At 41.4% G+C, this 7,227-nt stretch overlaps 1 protein-coding gene across 1 annotated transcript in view; it reads left to right on the top strand.

Annotated features, from left to right (window-relative positions):
• Positions 1-2,642: 2,642 nt before the first annotated feature.
• LOC108897630 (SH3 domain-binding protein 4) overlaps positions 2,643-7,227 on the top strand; it is a 30,840-nt gene continuing 26,255 nt past the window's right edge. The window contains exon 1 of the mRNA XM_018697356.2: positions 2,643-3,999. The gene's annotated coding sequence lies outside the window, so the exon portion shown is untranslated. The remainder of the gene's footprint in view (positions 4,000-7,227) is intronic.

Genomic DNA, 7,227 nt, shown 5'->3' with positions numbered 1-7,227 from the left:
GTCAGGAGACAGTCTAATTGTACAAGCCCACAGGTCATCAGTGCAGCATCGTATTATGTTTCATCATTAAGCGACATCTAACAACAAGTGGATGAGTCGATAATTTAAGGAGCAACAAGTTTAGGACAAGGTTGTAATGGATGGATGGGTCAACAAAACACAAGACCTTCACACTGGAAACAACCGGTTTTAACCCAGACCACCATCTTTCCCTAAAGCTAATCAAACTGAAGCTGTTCCACAGTTTTATTGTTGTTTCTTTGATGACAAAGGTCCAGTACGACACTCCCATGGTCCGTACCTGAGGGGAGGAACAAGCAGCCTGAATGGTTGTTAAGGCTGGAGGATTGGTTGTGTAGAAAGTCTCCTTCTAGAATTTATTGTAACATCCTGTCCACAACTGATTTCTCTCAGATTTTGTTGTTCTCCAGTCTTTTGTTTTGGAATAATCCTTTAATTTTCTGGCAGGAAAATCAGACAGCACCTCAGCTAATGTACACTAACACTCCTTACTTTCCGTACAGGAAAGTCTTAATGCCTGAGCACATAATGATATTTTAGACGATAGTGTTCGTCCAAACTCAGTGGCAACATTTTGTGTGTTTATCTCTTCATTGTTTCGTCAGGACAGCATCCCCGTGCACACAGACAGCTCCATAGGAACTTGACTCGGCTGCACAGAGCCCTGAACTCAACCCCATGCAACATTTCTGCAGAGCCAGTCACTGCAGCAGGTTCAACATCTGGTGGAAAGACTGAAACCAGAAGGGTGGAGGCTGTTAGAGAGGCAGATTAATGTGCATGGATGTGGAATCACATGTGGCTGGAAAGTTCACGTGTCCACATACTTTATTTCAGTGTCCATATACTTTTGGCCTTGAAATGCGCCCTCTGGGAAAAACTAACCCCCCAGTGATGACTCATGAGTTTTTGTCCGTCAAGTCAGATCTATGCCTAACATCAGCCACACAGTCTACCCAGAAGCCATCAGTGCATTATACCAGGGCGACGTCTTCCACTGAATATGAATCAAGAGATTTTTATTCTGGCAGCTTCGGACCGTGGAACATAAAACAATTTGTTAGGTGTTCTCAGTGATTATACAGTGTGTATTAGCTGCCTGCTCCGTGGTGTGACTGTAATGTAATCTGGTTTTACTGACGTGCTGCAGCTGCCTTTTTATCTGCCAGGATGAGTGAGGTTCCAGATATGAACTCTGGCTCTGATTTACTGCAAACAGGAGATTCAGAGTCGATCAGTTCCTACATCTCCACCCAGTCGTTCATCACTCTGACTGAAAGGCTTGATAATGACAATACACACAGAATCAATCATTCAGGTCCTGCATTGGTTTTTAGCCATGCTAGTGGCTATGGGATGGCAGTGCTCCTGTTGGGATGTACCGTAATGAAACTTTGTACAAGTGTTCATGATCCCCAGAGGATGCTCCCACTCACTGTGGTGATCACTTTTCATCTTCCATGAGGGTGATATTTCTGGTTTTAGGTAAAATGTGTCAAAAACTACTGGATTGTTGGTACGACTGTAATGACTGCCTGCTCCTCAGAAGATGAACCCTTTCAATTTTCATGAGCACATGGTGACTAAGCTCTGGTACACTCATTTCTACATTAAACTGTGTTGAATACAGTGCTGCATTCAAATGCTGGTCTACTCAGCCCTTGGACACAAAAAGTGGAGTTTTCTGAGTTGTCGTGAAGGAAAGGACACCAGAAATAATCCTAATAATATAACAATATAATAATAAAGCTTTTACAGCAACAGACAACAGGAAAATTAGATGACTGACTCTTTGTAGTAGCAGATGAGGAGTATGGATGAGGAGGGGAACGTAACATGTTTATACTGTGGGATGTAATAAACATTATAACCTTTGGAAGCTGCTCATTGGGCTCTTTTTCAGTTATAGCTGTGTGTGCTGTGGACAAACAGCAGTAAACTGTTTCAGTCACCAAATAATTGAATGATTTGTTTGTAACTACACAGTATAAAAATAATTCAGCAAAGGCAAAAATAAAGAGCACTGTGGTCCAGCAGATTATAACAGACCATTACAACTGGCACCATCGTGGAGAGTCTTATTTCTGATGCTGAGTCTCTGTGGAGGTCGAATCAAAGTCTGATATTCTGTTTCTGAACCTCCCACTGCACATCATAAATTATTCTGTCAGACACTTTAAAGTGTGATTCAACCTCATATAGTCCTTTGCACATCTCTGTGCATATCAACTTGTTTTTAATGCCAGACTTCTTTTCAATTCAGTGAAATTTGATTTTACAACAGTAGTTAACACAGGACGCTGCGTCTGCACACTGTCTTCCTAATAAAACCTTGTAAACACTAGTTTTGTATTTAAGACCTGCTGTGTTTTGATCAAATACATCCTCTGGCGACAGCGTGCTGTTGTGATTCTTCTGTATTCTTTAGGGTTGTGACTTTTATATCAGCTGTATAAGGTCTTACAGTGTGTGTATGATCGCTCAGCTCCTTGTTCTGCTCACAAGTGGTCATAAAGAAAACAACAAATAAACAAAGAAATAAACAAATTCATTCAGCTTTAAATCAAAGTCCACAGACATCAGGACAAAGTACTGTATGTATCAAAAGTAAAAGTATTTGTAAAAACATGTAAGCATCATTTTAATGATCTAGGTGGTCTACGTGGAGTTCATTTAAACCTTTATACTCATACTTTATAATGCTGGGTAATCACTACAATGTGTTGAGGCAGTGTTTGTAGTAACTAGTAATAATGTAAAGAAGTGTGATGGAGAAAAAACATTTCCCCATAAATTAAAAAAACAAACAAACATTAAGCAGCTAAAATGGAAATATTCAAGTAAAGAACAAGTGCCTCAGAGCTGAATTTAAGAGGACTTGAGTAGATGTACTACATTACTTTCTGTACTGTATTATGTACAAACTGTGCAGTCAGTGGTGGAGTAAGCACTCAGATCCTTTACTTATACTCGATTACAAGTAAAATTCCTGCATTCAAAATCCTACTAAAGTACTCAAGTATAATCAGCAAAATGTACTGAAAGTATCAAAGTAATCTAAGTAATCTAAGTGTCCTGTGAATTCTCTCTGACATGATCACATCATTAATCCTGACTCCTCTGGTTTAACTATGTCACAAATATAAGTTCAGTGGTTCTCAACCTAGGGGTCAGGCCCCCACAAAGAGTCACCACATAAATATGAGGGGTCTCGAGATGATTAACAGGAGACCAAAGAAGAAAAACTGTGTTTTGCCTTCAGTTTTCAGTTTTCTTTGCTTTTTTGGTAAAATCTTGGATAATATCAGCTGTTTCCTGACTCAGTGTGTATTCTTCATATTCTCATATTCATATTCATATTCATATTCAGTCCCTCACAGACTACTGAAACGTGATGACTGGATCTCAACTGGACACAAAGGTTCCAACAATCTCTTCATAAACTTTTTAATGTAAAATCTTGATCGGAAAAGTAACTAGTGGAGTAAAAAGTACAAAAATAGAAAATAACAACTTCAAACTTTCAAGTAAAGTAAAAGCAGCCTACAGTACTTGAGTAAATGTAACTCCAGTTACTTTGTAACACTGAGCGCAGCCGCTGGTAATTTGATCCAGAGACTCAGTGTGTATTTGCTGTGGTTTTTTGGAGGGGCAGTTTCTTTGTTTGAGAGTCCGGCTCCAACAAATCCTCTAAGACCAGTCCGCGGTAATGAACATTAAACTCTCCCTCCGTGTGGACTCGGAGTCATCTGAACGAGTCAAGTGACATCATGTCCTCATGGAAATATGGCCCGGTGAGGCCCCTCCCTGTCCCGGTGACATCAGCCGGAGCTCGGCTGCTCTCCTCCAGGAGGACACGGTAGACCCGCACATACACATCCAGCGCCACCGCCGGGGAGGGAGCTCGACGGGAAAACTGCGCCTGCTCCGCTATTCTCGCTTTTTTCATGGGACAAAACAAGACTTCTCCTGTGCCAGGTAAGCTGCCACCTTCTCCTCTTCTTCCTCTTCCTCTGTCTCTTTTTTCTCCCCCTTCAACATGTGAAAGTGTTGGAGCCGCTCCACCTGGGAGCGACGGCTTCATCCCGCAACTTTTCACTTTCCAGCCACAGTGGAACATATTTTGGAGGGTGCAGGTGAGAAAACGACGCTTAACCGACACAGAACTGTTGTGGTCTGGATTTCGACAGCGTTTCCAAGTCTGTGCTGTGTCCACAGTTTAACGGTTTAGGCTCCGTTTGTCTTCTCGTCTCGCTGTTTTTTTTTCTGGACCGCTGTAGATCCAGAGTCTCTGTGGGTGTAACTGTACCGTACCTGCAGTGAAACTACACTAACGCCTGTTTCTGATTAAAAGCGGCTTCTCGTCGCTCTGCTGGTGATTTTTAAAGTCCTTTCTGAATCCGTTACAAGTTTGAAACCCGGCTGAAACACGACTAGAGGCTCGTGAAGCTGTGATAACTGAGCTGTAGCGGAGTCTCCAGAGGCGGGCGCTCCGTTAATCCTCGGTGTGGTGTTAGTGAACCCTGGAGCCGGACTGGGACTGTGGGTGACACCGGTTGCCATGACATTAACATAACACAACCCCAGTGATTTTCAAAGTGAGGACTTCACACCACTGTCATCTCCACAGCAGCAGCTACAGGCGGGTTTGTTCCGGAAAACAGGGCAAGGGGGGTTTCAGACTGCCAGACCCGGTTCAGTCTGAGCCGTGGGAGTGTGTGATCTCCAGCTCAGGAGCTCCAGCAGCCAAAATAAATACACAGAGGAAGAAGAGGAGGAATGAGGAAGATGATAAGATAACAGATCAGTCGATCAGCAGAAAATGAATTGGCTGCTGATCAATCAGTTTTCTCTTTCCTCAGTCTTCCAGTGAAGTGAACATCTTTGTGTTTTGGATCGTTGTTCAGACAGAATAAGACATTTGAACGCATCACACTGGGCAAACAGTTTACAAACGGATTCACTGATTATTTGAGAAGATAATGTGTAGATCAATAGAGAAGGTGATAGATGGGAACTGTTAGCTGTGACTGTGATGAAAATAAAAATGTGAATGTCACATTGTTATGTGCAAGTTAAGTGCAAACTTCTCTGGATAACATAAGATACAACAATATCAAGGTTGAATTAAGGAGAGGTTTATTTGTATAACACCACAAACACAGGAGCAAAGAACTGCATTTGAACAGCATAAAAAATAGAATAAAGAGGAAAATGAAATAAGAATATTACAGTTTCTCTGCACCAACAGTGAAGGTATGTAATTCAGAATGAAGAAAGATTAGGAAAATAAAACAAAAACCAGCCTATAAAACGTTTCTTATAATAAAGTTGGCCTGCTGATGTGTGGGTCAGGCTCTGCTTAATGTCTGATAACTATGACTCAGTCAAAATAAAAACAGACAGAGTGCATTATGGGTCCTGTAACACACGACGACTTAACACAAGTGTGTTGTCTTTACTCTCAGTTTATCTCATAATGAGGTGGTAATCTCTCAGTAACATGAAGCATCAGCAGTGGTGTTTCTGAGCAGCAGTGGACAGAAGAGCTGTGTGTGTGAACTGTTTCCTCTTATTCTCTCAGCTGACCTGCTGTTCTCCACACATACCACCTTAAGTGGTTTAGTCGATATCTGACAGCACCCGCTGGGTTTGTTCCACTCTCTGAAGTTGGCAGTGTCGGGCCATTTTTAAAGGTAGATTACACTTATTAAAAAAATGTCCTGATTCATGTTTTGATGATTGTTTGTGTCAGTAATGATAACGTGTCACACACCAGCTTCACTGCTGAGATGTGAGGATGATGGGACAGCGCTGGGATTGTTCTTATAGACAGTCAGGATGTAAACACTGATCAGACGTCTGAGCCTAAACAAATTATTTGTGAGAGAAAACAACGGTCGAATGTTAAAATGTAAAAATAAGTCTTTTGTGAACATCCATCACAGTTTACAGACTGACTTCCTGCTTCACCTTTGACCTACTGTACTTGCTGCACACAGTTTTCCTGTGCAGTGAGGGATTATTACACAGTTCAGGTTAAACTGGGGGCTTGTTTACAACCTGTGTGATGCTTTGAGGTCCTGCTTTGTTGGAGCTGCAGCCATATTTATAATCCTGCTCACGGCGTGGAGCTAGGGATGGCTGTCTCTGTTTGTTCACAGTTTTGGTCCAGACTGAAAGTATCTCAGCAACTATCAGGTGGATTACAAGAAATATGCTTCATACATTCATGTTCCCCTGAGGATGAACGGTAACATGTTCGATATATGAACCAAGATGACGAACATGGTAAACACCAGCATGTTAGCATCACTGTCTGTGTGTTAGCATTGGCTTCACTGAGTGTATGAGAATACAGCCTCACAGAGCTGCTAGCAACTGTCTGTAAGTGGATGTTGAGGTTGTAGTGAAACAGATGGAATCCAGTGTTTCTGTTTTTTGTGTGGCGGCAGATGTGGCCAGATATGAGGAGAAGATGTGATATTGTCAAACAAACAACATGACAGGTCATAAACTGGGTGATTTCTCCACATGCTAAACAACAGCAGCCAGTCTCTCATAGATTTAACTTGGATGAGGCGTCGTAACCACTGACTGTTTCATCTTCATCTAATTGTCATATTGAATAATAAATAAATGCCACATGTTTGTTCTAGAAGTGTCTCATTCAGTCAGTGGATATGTGCACGTTTCCAGAGCGCTGGACCAGACACTGTGATGGTGACTCACTCAGTTTACATGTTCACATGGAAAGAACCAGCACACGGCTGAACACAAACGCTGACTGGGGACAAAGAAAGATAAACCTTCATTTAGGTCTGACTTTCTGTCCACATTTCAAATAAAACTAATTCTGTTAATGCTTGTCATTTATGTTATAACTGAAGAATAACTGCATGAGTAGTAATCATTTAGGCCTACGCATATTTGTGTTGTGGTTTCACATCTAAATTAAATTATGTTGTTTGAAATAATTAATAACACCAAAGACTACTGAGGCTTTTGTGATGGCCTAGATTGATTAAAGGAAGTGTCTCCTGCTGTTGTGTATAGATATATATCTCAGTGTTAACTGGAGCTGTTTGGATGATGATATAGTAATGTTAGTCGTTCTTTAAGCAAACGTCTGCTATTTGCTGGTTTAAACCTCTAAAATGTGAAGATTTGATGATAGTAAACTGAGTATCTTTGGGTTTTGGACCA

Source organism: Lates calcarifer, linkage group LG1 (genome assembly GCF_001640805.2).
Source record: "Lates calcarifer isolate ASB-BC8 linkage group LG1, TLL_Latcal_v3, whole genome shotgun sequence".
Taxonomy (NCBI): Eukaryota; Metazoa; Chordata; class Actinopteri; family Centropomidae; genus Lates; species Lates calcarifer.
This window is presented reverse-complemented; position numbering and strand designations above follow the sequence as displayed.